The following is a 15,018-nucleotide window of genomic DNA, read 5'->3' on the forward strand; positions in this document are numbered from 1 at the left end:
TTATATTCTTCTTTAAAAAGCAAGAATACCTACTCATAGATTTTAAAACAATATTTTTACAACAATTAAATTACATCTTCAATGTAGGTAATAAGGCACATGTAATTACTTCTTGATGCTAAATTGAAATGACCATTTTTGCGTCAATAAAAATAATATTTTTAGAAAATATTGTGACGAAATAAATTATGACCCGAAAGCGCTGTTATCAAAACTATTAACTAAAATATGAACTTATCTACTAAAATACTTAGTACTAACCAATCTTCAAGAAGTTCAGCTCAGTTTTACTCACTTCTTCGACATCATCCATAAAATTTTCGCGATCATCATCATCTTCAAGTGATCCTTTGTTATCTGAGTTCCCACAAGAGAAATTTACTTAGTAGCGACAATAAAATGAATAGATTTCCATTAACACATAGAATTGAAGTTATTTTTCTGAGAATAATACACAAAGTAATTCGCAAAATTTATGAATATTTTATTGCTAATTTTTCAAAGCCCGTGTAAGGTACTAACCAGATGTTACAGCTAAATTGCTGAGGGCTTCTGTAACGCTGTAATGCTGTAATGAAACATCAAACTAAAAATATATACTTCTGTTTCAACAAGTTTTATTTCAAAATTGTCTTACGTATTTAAATGAGACTGATCAGAACGTTTACGCATTCTAGTGGCAAATTGTTACACTATGCAGTTAATTGATTTTGCCTCTGAAAAGAATGTATCTTTCCAAGTCAAAAATGTGTAGAACTAAAAAACAAGAAAAAAATATAGTTAATCGGTTTGGCTTCTGAACGCCTCATATATAGTTTGAAATATAATATAATATGTCTATACAAACGGATATCTATAAATGGCATAATAGTATCCCCTCTACAACCAATTCGTATGGCGCCCTCCCAATATTTGTACTAGCATCTTTTTCATGAAACCAGGCCATCCCTGTTCAGATATTTCGCATTTGTGCATCCATGTGACTGAGTCATTTTTTCTTTTATGTTTCTAAGTGAACAATTGTTTCTCAAAGTTTCTTGGTGTTTGCTAACACCCTTCATATGTAACTTTAAATCAGTCTGTACATTTTCTTGAACTTGATTGAGTATCATCAACTTACGTCTTACTGTACAGTAACTTGAATAGAAACAGCGCTTGTGACCGGACCAAGGTCATGTTATCTGTCATAATGATTTTCTTACGAAGTAATTAAGGAAATACGATTATATTTGCACATATACGTAGTTGGTCAAAAAAATGCTTGAATGAAGCAACACTTAAAAAAATATGCTTGAATGAAGCAACACTTAAAATACTTTAGAACCACACCTCTCAGATATAATTATCGATTTTGCAGACAATATTCAGGAAAAAATAATATGAATGTGATTGACTCAAGACAATAGCAATTTCCACTCCAGACAATATCAGGATAAATGATAAGAGATTACTAGAAATGTCATTCAAAAATACTGTGAAGGTCAGCAGTGTAGTGTCCTTTTTGTAATGTAAACACTTATCTTTCTAGATACAGCATTTGATTCATAAACTGAAGTAATGTGTTTATTTCAATGTTTCAAGATTTTAGTGAAAAATAATACAAAAGGAAATTTTAAGTATTACTGTTGTGTTCTCAAGTCGACACGTTTAAAATATTAGGTATTAGTAGCATATGAAGTGCGATAGAAAGCTCAGAGAGTGCACTTTAAGCAATACATAAGTTGAAATGTTCTAATTTTAAGTTCACAAGAGGAACTATTCGCTATTTGCAGTAATTTTAAGGACTCGGTTCATTCTTAATACCTTTGTGCACAAAAATTCTTAAACGGAGCTGGTAGACCTTGGACCTCATTTCGTAGCGATTTGCGTTAACGCAACACAAAACTTTCATTTTAGCTTGCGATAATTTATATATCAATACTGATTTTGCGATATGACATCAGCGACGCAAAGTTCGCGTTTTATAATAAACTGTTCTTCAGAATCTTCTTCACAGATTCACCATCTTATGGTTCTTAATGCATATTTGCGTTGCATTCTGGTCCGCAAATTTTTCGAACACTGATATGGAAAAGGACCTTGAATAAATGCACCTCTATGCACAGTGATGATTTCAGTGTTAGCTTGGGATAAAATTGTCTTTTGAAGCTACTAAATTCTAGGCCTTTCGGATCTCCTCTCGTGCTCAATGTGTATTATCAGTGTTTTTGCAGTACTTCATTTGACTCCTCGTGTATTTAAAATCCTCCAGAGGGAAATCTGATATCATCAATGGTTTTGGGTAGGGATTTTATGCAGAAAATTTTGTGCAGGTCAAAGAAACAAATTTTGAGGAAGGTGCCGCGAAAATTGCAATCAATTAAAAATATCAAAATATTTGTTACTGAGATTTAATCATTTAAGAATTATTACTTGTATATAGACATAGCAACATTTCTGATAAAATATTGATTTCCTTCACACTTTTTCTATGCTTGAGACTGGCAAAAATCGAAACCTCGACCTGATGCTTGACCATTTTCATTAGTTTAAAACCAGTGTTAATTTTCACTTTGTGTTCTTTTCTAACGCTTACTTATCTAGTACTGCTATTATATACCGTACATGAACAAAGTGGTATCAACATCATAGTCGTCATCGGTTTCACCTGCGATTGTGCATTAATCCAACTTTTGAATATGAGCCAAAGCTCTGAGCCATTTCCGAAATCATCATAACTTCGTTCTTCTGAACGAGTCTTCCACTGATCCATTGTTAACTGCATTCTCAGGGAGAATAATGGATACGAATGCATCCCTATCTTAGCTCTGTTACTTGCATAGCGAAGAAGCGAAAGGATTAGTTCATATTTATAGGATACTTATGGTTCTGGACCGAAAGTATGTAAGTTTGTGGAGCTAATCACAGTAGGATTCTTTCTGCACACCTTGAGGTGATATTTAGTCTTGTAACAAACAAGACAAAAGGAAGCAAAACAACTTAGAATGAGTGGAAATTCTGTAACTTGTTATGTCGGCGATTTTTCAATTCTGCTATGTCTTATTTCTTGTTTGAAATGCTTAAAAAACACTTTTTTTCTTACTTCTAATATTATACGTTGGGTAGATCAAAGCATTGCTAGTCATATTCAATTCGAGAAAATAACAGATACAAATTTATAATAATATTTTATAATTTCCTTTCGCTTTTTCTTACTGTAGATACAACGACCTCCCACGGTCTTACAATCAACAATGTCTTCTGAAACTCAAGTTCTGATGGTCCTATGTTGTAATTCACACATACTGACACCTAATGAATCCGAGGGAAATAATAGCTTTTTGAAAAAAAAAAATCTGTCCCACTGTGCGGCGTTACGGTCTCCGCCTGACGGTCGCAAAACCCATACATCGACGTATTTTCAACTCCAGATGTTTCCATTAAAATGAAAAAAATGAAATGAAATCTTTGAGTTTTACGTCCCACGGTTATGCCGGTTAGGCTAAAGGAGATGGTGATTATGAGAAATGAATGAAATGGTGGAATGAAGAAAGTGGGAGGAAGCAGAAGATCTCCGAGAAAACACACGCACACGGTGTTTGTCCACCACAAAGTTCACTTGGCGGGGCTGGGATTGAACCCAGGACCCTAAGCATCCGAGGTGAACGCTCTATCACTGAGCCACCGCGGCCTTGTTTCCATTAAATCTGTACATAATGAAGAATTTACACATCGAAAGTAAACAATTTCGTTTACTTGTGGTAATTTTGTGTTATTAGTCAATGAGAAACAATATGAATTATGTCACGGACTAAAGGCAATTTAAGTCAATTCTTCCAGGATACTGACAAACTTTATAAGAAGGCTTTTGAAAACGAAGGTCCGCCACTATTACACTGTAATAATAATTCTAGTCAGTTGTTTTAATCAACTTTAAAAAGGATATAGAAAGGATCGATTTTCGGTGGGGATACTCGGTCGAAAAGTGTACAAGCTTTTTTAGGTCACCTACCCTGAGAGAGGTTTTCGTAAGTTTTCCTCATTCACATCAGACAAATCCCGAGATGGTATCTAACATACAGGTCCCAGGCCGCATCCTTCCTTACCTTTCCTCGGATAGTGTGATCGCTGAGGAACGTCATTCCTCATACGTGACACAGTAACATGGCCATTGATACCGAAAGCCCAGAAATCTTATTCCTAATCCTAGTTCTAATACAAAAAAGGAAGTTTTCTGTTTGGCTTGTATGCGTATATAAGATTGTAGGTATGTTAGTGACTAAATCGAGAACCGTTGGTCCTATTTCCATTCAGTTTTCATTATTCTAATAATCTATTCCCAAGGAAAGTTCGGACGTACAAAATATTTGAAAAAAAAATGAATAATTTATTATTTATTCACAAAATTCAATAATTTTCTGCAAAACCTAATAAAACAGTATCCTAAAGTATGCTGCAACCGGATAATCGTCAAAGTGATGTAGGTTGCATATAGTTGAAGGCTTTAAGACGTTTTGTAACCAACTTTCTCCAAATGTTTTAAGACTGTTTGGTGATGAATGTTTGGATCATTGGTGATGTTATGCTCCTTACATATCAGTCTTGCTCAACTTTTGCCAGAATACAAAGTTTTTTTGTTTTTTTTTTTGGTAATTGGTTGCTACTGCTAGGAGCTTCTTGAACCTCGAAATTTCCAGAACGAAAGCGAATGGACCATTATTTGGCTGTTGCTTTTGATAACCTACGCTGTTCTTAAACAACATAAATCTCTTCACGGGTCTGTGCAACATTTGCGACTTTATCGAAATAAAATTGTAGAAAAACGTAGCGCAGTTTTGTAGAAAGTTCACTTGTCTTCACGGAGCAATACGTTTGTCCGGTTCTAAGAATATCAACACTTTTGACACATCTACGAGTATTGTGCTGTATGGGGCAGGTAAATGAACATTTCTCAAAAATGATGAAAAACAACTGCAAGCTTTCGAAATGTGGGCCTGGAGAATGGGTCAAGCAGAAATCGAATGAGAGGGTCTTAGAAATGGTGTGGGAGAAAAGAACATTTTTAGATATTGTTAAAAAGTGGAAGAGAAACCTGGTTGAGACATTGGATAAGAAGGAACTGTAACATGAGAGAGGTGCTAGAGGGTATGGTGGCAGAAATGAGGGGGAGAAGGAGACTACAATTAGTAGACGATATCAAAAGAGAGAAATTTTACGTGAAGACGAAGAGGTTAGAGGAAAACCATTGAGCAAGTGGCCTGTCAAAAATGGCAGAATACCTATGATGATGATGATGATGATTACTAGCTGCAACTGTCAGCTGTCAAATGACAGTAAGCTGAACCCTACTCATATATCCTGTAATTTGGGACATAACACCATATCGTGCGCGAAAGGCTAACTACTATTTATATTACGTGATATTTTGATGAGATTTTTACTAATGTAATGTACTGCTACTCTCAAGGAAGGTTCTTATCAATAATAATTTTTAAAAAAATAAATAAATAATTTACTAAAGGCATGACATTAGTTCCTTGGTTGAAAGGTAAATCACTAGTTTGGGACTTTACGTGTTCAGATACATTTGCCCATTCAAGTCTCCCTTTAGCTGTTATGAATGCTGGGGCTGTTGCTAGTCGTAGAGAACTAGAAAAGTAAAGGAAATATAACAGCCTCCTTGATAAATTTATTTTTGCTCCAATTGCCATCGAGACTAGTGGTGCTTGGGGATCCGCAAGCCTTGATTTTATTAGAGAAGTAGGCAGACGCATTTATATCGTTACTGGAGATATTCGTTCAACATCTTTCTTAATACAACGCATATCTATTGCTATCCAACGTGGCAACGTGTCGTCGGTTCTTGGTACCTTACCACATGGAAAAGAACTAGATGAGATATTTCTTCTCTAACACAGAGGACAATACTGAACATTTGTACAACTGGACGACGTGCTATGCAAGTAGGGTGTGGTGTCATTGGATGGCGTAAAAAGGCAGGCAGTGGCACTGGATGTGATGCCGTTGATAGGTGGTTTTCTACCCCTTCCTTTGGTTCGACTATCGAAATATGTTTCTTGTTGACTTAGTTATTTTTTCTTAATTGTTTCATAAATTTATTTAATAAAAAAAATTACGAATTATTCCGAATTTCATCACGCGTGTTTTGTAGAGAGACCCACTTTATAAAGAGTTAGTGCCCTATCCTTATCAACTAAACTACTGGAATAACAAAAAAGCGGAAAATTAAGAAACATAGAAGAAGAAGAAGAACTCACTTCAAAAATGTACTAAAAGCAGAAAATAAAAACTTTTGAAAGAAAAAATATGCGATTTGATAAAGGCACTAAAGTGCAGAAAATTAAAAAAAGAAAGAAACATGAGCCTACTTTTAAAGCACGAAGACGCAGAAAGTAAATAAAAGGTATAAAAAGCGGACAATGATAATTCTTTGTATTTACGAGAAATGAATATTCTGATAATCCCGTCAAACATTAGTGTAATGGTGGTTGCGGACTTGCAAGGCGTGTATTTTCAAGTCTACTTTGACGAAGTTATGTTGAATTCAAGTTTTATTCTGTGTATGTATGTATGTATGTATGTGTGTGTGTATGTGTAAGTGTGTGTATGTATGTGTGAGTGTGTGTGTGTGTGTGTGTGTTATTTTATTTCGTCCTTATCCAACAGTAATAATATTAAGGAAAGGGCCTACTATCAACGTGATCTTTGAGCCACGAGCTGAGCTGGATCCGGTGAAGTAGGTGGGTCGACATCCAAGATCAAGTCTTGCAGCATATACCATTTCTCATCACATTTTCTCGCCTCCAAGAGATATGGATTATAATATTACGAAACTGACTCCGGTGTAACTAAAGCATATAGTTGCTAAGTTACTAATGCATATAGTTTCCGACCTTGGTTCGATTCTTGGTAGAAGGACATTGAACACATTCCAGTGAATCTGTGATATCTTCCTATATGGTAAGGGACATGGTATGTCAGTTGTAGAGCGCTTACCTCTGGTGCGTGGGTCGTTGATTCGATCCCCGGCCAAGTAAGTTTGTGGTGGACAAAATAGTTTCCGTGGGTTTTCTCGGAGTACTCCTATGTCCTACGACATATCTTTTTTTCAATTCTTCCATCATCACTCACTTGCTTTAATCATCGTCTCCTCTTTTTAAAAAGCATAATTGTAGGGTGATAAACTGACAGATTGTGTCCTGTACGATCTCGGTGCTGACAAAGAAAATTAATACAAATCAATATATTCTGAGGTGCACTTAACACGAGACATTATTTTCTTTGTGGAACAACTACTGAAAGCAGCGGTTACTCGAATAACCGACCGTGAAATACAGAATACATTTTAGATGTTTCGGCATTACCAACCTCCAACATATTATTATTATTATTATTATTATTATTATTATTATTATTATTATTATTATTATTATTATTATTATTATTATTATTATTATTATTGTGAAAGCCATAGATGTTCGAAGATATGGGGTTCTGTGTCTGAAACTGGAAATTCAGTGTAGTCAGTCCAGACCAGACAGATGAAAATATCAAGATTTTTGTAATGTTTATATAATTGGAATTCTGTTAGTGTAATAAAAGATGGAAGACTATCCTTCATCTTTCCAGTCATTCAATATACTAATTACATAACCGCTTACGAAACTATTGTATGGGAGCCACACAAGTGTATCGAACACGGGACATACAGCATGGTGATCAATTATGATAATTCTCGTTATAAATCTAAGAAATTAGATCAGGGGAGCGTAAATTCGTTAGTCACCGAGAAGCATGAATTCTTTAATTTCAAGTTTCTAGACCAAGAAGTCTTGCTGAATGTATATACATCCTTCAAAGAACCATCCTTGAATTATCATCTATATTTCTTCATATATTAGCTGCCTCTTTTATTTATTTTATTTTAGTTAGTTTTAACTGTTTCTATTACTCCCTGATTCAAAATACTTGTTGTTGTCCGAAGTCCTACCAGACTTAAAGCACCAGACTATAATTCATATTGCTCTTCTCACTGGCTTGATAACTAGCCCGTGCGCCTTTAGTGCTCGTGATTTTGCGTTCGATTCCCGATGGGAGAGCACCATAAATTTAACTTCACAATTTTCATTTTCATTAATCTTCGGTCTCCTTTAGCCTAAAGGACATAACCATGGAATATGTAACTAAAAAAGATAATTTCATTTATAGTTCACATTACCATAATGGCATTAAACCGAATAATGGTACTTTAGAGCCGTTCCATGGGTGAAGTAAGCAGTGCCCGGAGTCATAAAGGAAAACAGACTATTAAGGTAACAAATTTAGTATTTCCAAGTCATTCTCGGGATTCGAAATACAAATAAAGAACCATACTTTTCTTTAAAAAGAAGTTTAAGACTGAACACCTTTTATGAATGCAGCGAAATACACTCATAATGGGTTAGCATTATTATTACCGTAAAAAAAATGCAAAGTGGAATTCTTACTCACTACTGACTCCGTAATTTATTTTCATCTTTGGCCTCCCAAGTTCATGGAATAAAAAAGTTACCAATAAACCTTCTTGAATATGTTTTCTATTTATCTATAGGCCGTAGCCTTCTAATTTTCTGAATCAGTTCTCAAGGTTCGGCACTAACTTTCCATATTCTTTTTATTATCTTTTATTAGTAGATCTAATAGACCAATGATCTTCCGAAATCCTTCCTGAGAGGCGAGAAAGACTATCAAAAGCTGCCGAAATAATCTGAATCTTGAAATTATTTCTAAATTACAATGGTTTAAAATAATAATTTTATTTTAATTTATTTTTAGCACGATTTCCTAAACTTTATATTGAACAAAATTCGTAAGCATTAAGATTTTTTTTTTTTGTAAATTTCACACCTTATTGGCAAAAAGTAAGGAGACAGAAAAAATATCAAAATAATAATAAATTATTACAATTAAACCTTTAGAACATTTGAGAATGATTTGAGTGAAAATAGAAAATGATTCAACTATCTTCTAATTTACATAAAGCGTTGTACATTAAAAAAAAACGTAAATTAACAAGAAACACCAAATTCTTCAAAGAAATAACTACACAAAATTACATCCACGGATTATTATTATCGTTGTTATGTTATATCGCTCGATTCTCGATATGCTGTGAATATGAAGAGTCTAAAATAGGTATTTATAAATGATTATTCAACACCATGCGTCCTTATCTAAAATTAACCGGGGGTCACATGCACTGTAGTTTTTTTTATTCGTTTTATTATTCACAACATGAAGTTGTAATTTCGAAGTTAATTCCAAGCAAAAATTCAATAGGAGCTCAGCACCCATTAAATATATCCAATGGGTTCTTGAGCACCGGAGCACACAAAAAATAGTCGGCTCCTATGTATGAAATAACACATGTATTTAGGTTAAAATAATAGTAATATTTTGACATTACTGCTACAGTAGAAAAAATCATTGTCAGAGTGTAATGAGAATCCTTTTAGTTTTAGAAGTAACCGAAAGTTTAAGATTGAATAGATAAAAATAGCACAATATCAAATCGTTTATTTTGTGTTCTATGCTTGATATGGTCCACATCTTCCAAGATGTTTATTTACATTGTAATTAAGAAAGTAAATCGTCAAGTGTTTTCAAAGTTTTGGAATAAAAAAATCTGAGAATGAAATCCTTGCCATTTTGTTGGCACGTGTGTTTCTAAGAAGCCATATCTTCAGACTATATGAACCGGTTGCCTGTTTAAAAAATATACAATTATTACTATTTAAGATAAAAAGTGTGAGATAAAACGAACTCAATTGGTTATCATCTTCTATCTCGACATCGTATACAAATTACTTAATTAAAGGATATTGTGACGCAAGAAGAGAGAGAGTACTATTGTTATCGCTAACAACGAAGTATAAAAGGGATGAAACAATTAAAGTCGATCTCAGTGATTTAAATTTGCACAGGTAAGTCACGGATTTTTTTTTAAAAAATAATGTGTTGTCTAATGCTATGAGAACATGAAAGAACTACTTAAACTAACAAATAGCAGTGTTGGTCAAAATCAATTAAAATCAATTGAAATTGGTCAATCAATTGAAACTAATTGCTGTGGAAATTAATTGCAATTAAATTAATTGTCAATTACATTCAATAGCAATTAAATGACTGAATTTAATTGCAATTACTACCCATTGATTGATTAATTGCAATTGATTGTCACTTATTAATGGTCAACTGCAATTAACAATTCGCTATTGTTATTTACAACTAACAATTAAATTTACAGAATACCCTCGGACTACCAACGGGGGGATGGGTACTTTGTGCCCACCTTAGTATATTTTTCGTAATTACTCTTCTCATCGTGTCTTTAAAATTGTAAGAAAATATGTTATTGCTCAACAAGTTTAACTAGAGCGTATACCTTACAGTCGTTCAAATTGAACGTATGTGTGTGTCTCATAAAATTTGCTATTTTAAGTTGGTGGGCACAAAGTATCCCCGTTGAACAAATTTCAATTGGAGAAAATCAGAAATAAAGGCATTGTGGGACGGTTTAGAACAATACGTACATAACCTAAATAAACTGACCTGGCCGTTGTTATTCTTGCTCGATTTGCAACACCATGGACTTAGTTTACTTGACTTTCAAGGATCTTAAGATAAGTAGAGGGTAGCTAAGTTTATACAAACTCTTGAGTTCCGAGGAACATAAATGATTTTTTTGTTAAAGTCAATGGTGGTTGGAACGTAGAAAACTGTTAAAACTGTAGCAGGCCTGCACTTCCGTAAAATAGGCTCATTGCTTTACATATTTTATTCCCAAACCACCATTGACATTTAATGTTTAAAAAACACTGTCCCCATCAGTCTTAAAGAAATACAAATTGATTACATTGAAAGCTACATATTTAATACATTCTAGACTCGGGAGCAGCTGGGACGGCGGATGGAATTTTTGAATGCGCAGTAGCTCTGTCCTCTCGTTTCTCACCGGATCCTATCAAAGAAATTCTTCAACTGGTGATCATAGTATGTTGAGTTCAAACGTTATTATTTTATGTTACCCTGCAACTAGACATGGAATATTTCGATTCTTTTTTAATAATGGAGGATAATAGTTGTAAACTTTTAAGTGCTGCATAAACAAGCTCTTAAGATTGTCTACAAAATATGTAAATACTCAGGGGTAAAAGTGGATCTGGAAAGGTAAGGAGGACGGTAGGTAGCGGCATGACGTCACGCCGTCTCCTGTCTATCTTTGCCCATTGTAATTTTTTAGGAACTAAGAGGACGCTGTACATATTTTTTGGAGGTGAGGGACGACGTCCTCTTGCATTTCCCCTCACTTTTAACCCTATAAATACTTTAAATACAAGGTCAATCAGAAAGCTGGCGATCTCTTTCGTTACAATCACTGCGTTGCCACATTTAAGAACAGAACCGTAGCTATCTGGCGTGTATGTTTACGATCTGCTCAGGGAATTATTAGGGAGGGGAAAATGTGGGACTCCCGTCAACTTCCCTGCTTTCGTGTGTCTTTTAAAGATACAAATTATGAACTCATAACACATAAATTTGGATCCCTTCCCGCTGGGACTAGAGCGCGCGTCTTCGGAGCACGAAATTCCGTGTTAGATTTCCGGTTTGAGTCTTGAAAAATATGAACATACTGCGGTGCACTGAAAAAAATGCGTTATTCGCACAGTGATATATTGTACAAATATACAGTATCCTCATATTTACTACAGAAATCAGTACGAAGCATACTTTATCCATATCCTATGTGTGTATTGCCTTTTTTCCCGCTGAGGTGTTACATCATGTCGTTGCAGGATGTTTGACATCTAATAGTCTTCCATATATCACATATATATACATATCTTAAATACGCCAGGTATATGTCACATACGTCCATCTGTATGTGAGATCCTGGCCGCGTACATGCAGTTCTTTAGTTCGTACGGAAAGTATGTTTATTCTGAACACTTGTAAGGAAAACACGTACAAAATATATGTTTTCAGTTATGTTTACTGTACGTTAAGTCCAAAAACTACAGGATTTACACATGTAACTTACGTTTTTACGTACACCACATGCAATTTTTTCTCAGTGTGAGTCGAATTCCATTCCTGTTTAATTTCATGCAGATTTAAATCCCCTCAGTCAAAATGCGTGTTCAAGTGTTTACATTTCAAAACATAAACAAGTATCTCCGTGATAAAAATGCACATATTAGATTGGTCCATAAATTGTGGAAGTTTGTTTTTGTTTGTTTTTCTTACTTTTGAGCCTTTCTATCGAATAAAGGTGACGCTCTATAGTAGTGTGTCAGAATTCCATTATCTCTGTCAATTCTTTCGTTGTTTGGGGTGGATCTTCGTGAATATGCTGATTCAGTCGCTCCGTATGAAACTGAACGGAGCGTCCGGTGCAATGTATGCCTTTGAGGTCGAAATTGCCATCTTTGAATCGTTTAAGCCAATTTGAGCAGTCCTAAGAAGCACCTTTTGAACCTTCTGTGGCTTTGACACCTTGATTAGACGCAAAAAGCAGGTATCGAAAGTGCTAATTCTTGACGACTTGTCACTCCATATTAATGACCTAATAAGAACAAAAAGTATATCAGCATACAAAAAATAATAACATTTTATAGAGCACATAATTCTCTATTGAATAACATAAAACGCAGTGCAAAACATATTATTTTTTATGGAAAATTTTAATTTAAAAACGCCAGGACTTATAGGCCAATCCAATACATAATGAAAAGGACGATACGCAACCATATACTTAAACTGTTTATTATAGACACCATTCTTAATATTCTTGATTGAACACTTGAAATCTAACTAAGAACAATTACATGTACTCAATAAATACTTGAAAACACACACACACACATACACATACTGACAGAGAAAGAGAGAGAGAGAGAGTGAGAGAGAGAGATGGAGACGCGGAATGAAGGCAAATAGAAAGAGTGATTTGATCTTGGTTGTGTTGCCATTTCTATCCGTAAACTCACGAGCTCAAGCTTTCCCATTCCTCGGCCACTCATGTAGCAACGTTGGATCAAGTTCTTTCCTGTACGCTGCGCAGTTCTACTAGACGATTCACCATCCGACTTGCTCCCAACTCTAGGTGTGCTACGGTATAAGTCATATAATATTGTTTAAAAGGTAACTAGTTTCTTTCTTTCCAGAACTCGTGGTTTCCATTTGATTTTTTTTAAAAAAAAAGGAATTTAGAAATAGAGCATAGGATATAAGTTGCTTAATACTAACAGTTATTTAATTCTCAATTGCCTAGAATAGCAGTTATCCAGTTCTCAAGTGGTTAGCGTAGCAGTTATTCAGTTATCAAATGACTAGAATAGCAGTTATTAAGTTTTCAAGTGACTAGAGTAGCAGTTATCTAGATCTCAATTTAGTATTGTAGCAGTTATTCATTTCTTAATTGGGTAGAGTAGCAGTCATTCAGTTCACAATTGATTAGGGTAGCAGTTATTCAGTTCTCAATTGACTAGAATAGTCATTATTCAGTTCTCACGTGGCTAGAGTAGCAGTTATTCAGTTCTCAATTAACTATGATATCAGTTATTCAGTTTTCACGTGGCTAGAGTAGCAGGTATTCAGTCCTTAGTTGACTAAAGTAGTAGCAGATGATTGTCGTAAAGAATACGTTATGTTGTGGTTTGACACAATTCGTGGTCCTTGAATAATACGTTGTAAGAAATGATTTTATGAAGGACTCAAACCTTGTTACATTTGAAATTAAGTAAGTTTACAGTGAATAGAAAGTTATCATAGAATGACTATGAGTTCGTATATTTGAAAATTTGTGGTTACATGATCACAATTATCAAGAAGTGATAGATCGTAGTTCAGTGGACCTTTCTGTCTGGAAATAATGAAAAATATTTTCTTCTAACTTGAAAATAAAGATCTAAAATATTTAAAAGAGCTTATTATTTCTGACTTTGATAAAGTATCATCCAACAACATTAGCAACGTAATATGTTCTTCTCTGTTTAAAGGGAAGTAATTTGTGAATTGTAAATGATGAGTGACTGTTTGAACCCTTCATTTAGGTAACTTAATATTTGGTACAACTGTAATAATTTCATAACTTCGTACTAGTTGACAAATAATCCTTTTCAAATGCATTTTTCAAGTGACTTATGCACTCCCCCTCATGTACTATATTAACCGTTACGTATTACCATGAAAAATATAGCATATGAAATACCGTAGGGTCCTTTGAGACCCCAATTAAAAATAAGTAATTATTGGTGTTCCGTACAGAAATTTTGATGCAGATACATTTCAAAATAATACTTTATTGCATTGACCTCCAAGTCAGACTCTCACCTTCGACATCAGTGACATCGTCCAGGCACGTAGCCAGGATTTCGTGAAGGAGGAGGGTCCGTGACATGAAATACTGTGGTCATCACACCAGGGGCTCGATCATTCTAAACTATTTTACTAGAACATATATTGGTTTGTTTAGCCAAGATTTCGTAATGAGGGGGGGGGGGGGCATGAAATTCTGAAGGCAGAGGAGCTCGATCAATGTAAACTACTTTACTATCAACATATATTGGTTTGTTAGGATAATAAAACGAGGACATGTTTGGCAAGTATTTTAATAATAAACTATGAAGAAATTTCAAGCAAAATAATAAAAAAAAAGTATTGAAAAAGATTTTACTATATTTACGTCCTTCTCCTGTTTATTCAAATATAACAATTTTCCTTTCATTATGACCTCAACTATTATAAAAAGTACATATTCACTATTATAAAAAGTACATACTCAATACTTTCTTGTAAACTATTTTACAATATATGCGTTCCTTTCTCTGTTGAATCAAATGCTAACAGAACTTTCTTTCAACATAAATTTTTGTTTTTATTATTCCGTCAACTACTGTCGGTGCCAAATGACAGGTTAAAGGATGAGTAGAAAATTGTCCTTGAAATAACATGTTTGATACTGCAAGGATGCGATGA

At 34.4% G+C, this 15,018-nt stretch overlaps 1 protein-coding gene across 1 annotated transcript in view; it reads left to right on the forward strand.

The window, feature by feature from the left end:
- The first annotated feature begins 9,909 nt into the window (after positions 1 to 9,909).
- Positions 9,910 to 15,018, forward strand: part of LOC145680362 (endochitinase-like) — an 81,723-nt gene continuing 76,614 nt past the window's right edge. The window contains exon 1 of the mRNA XM_081750775.1: positions 9,910 to 9,962. The gene's annotated coding sequence lies outside the window, so the exon portion shown is untranslated. The remainder of the gene's footprint in view (positions 9,963 to 15,018) is intronic.

The sequence above is a fragment of the Thermobia domestica genome, chromosome 3, assembly GCF_964235325.1.
Source record: "Thermobia domestica chromosome 3, izTheDome1.hap1.1, whole genome shotgun sequence".
NCBI classification, from domain to species: domain Eukaryota; kingdom Metazoa; phylum Arthropoda; class Insecta; order Zygentoma; family Lepismatidae; genus Thermobia; species Thermobia domestica.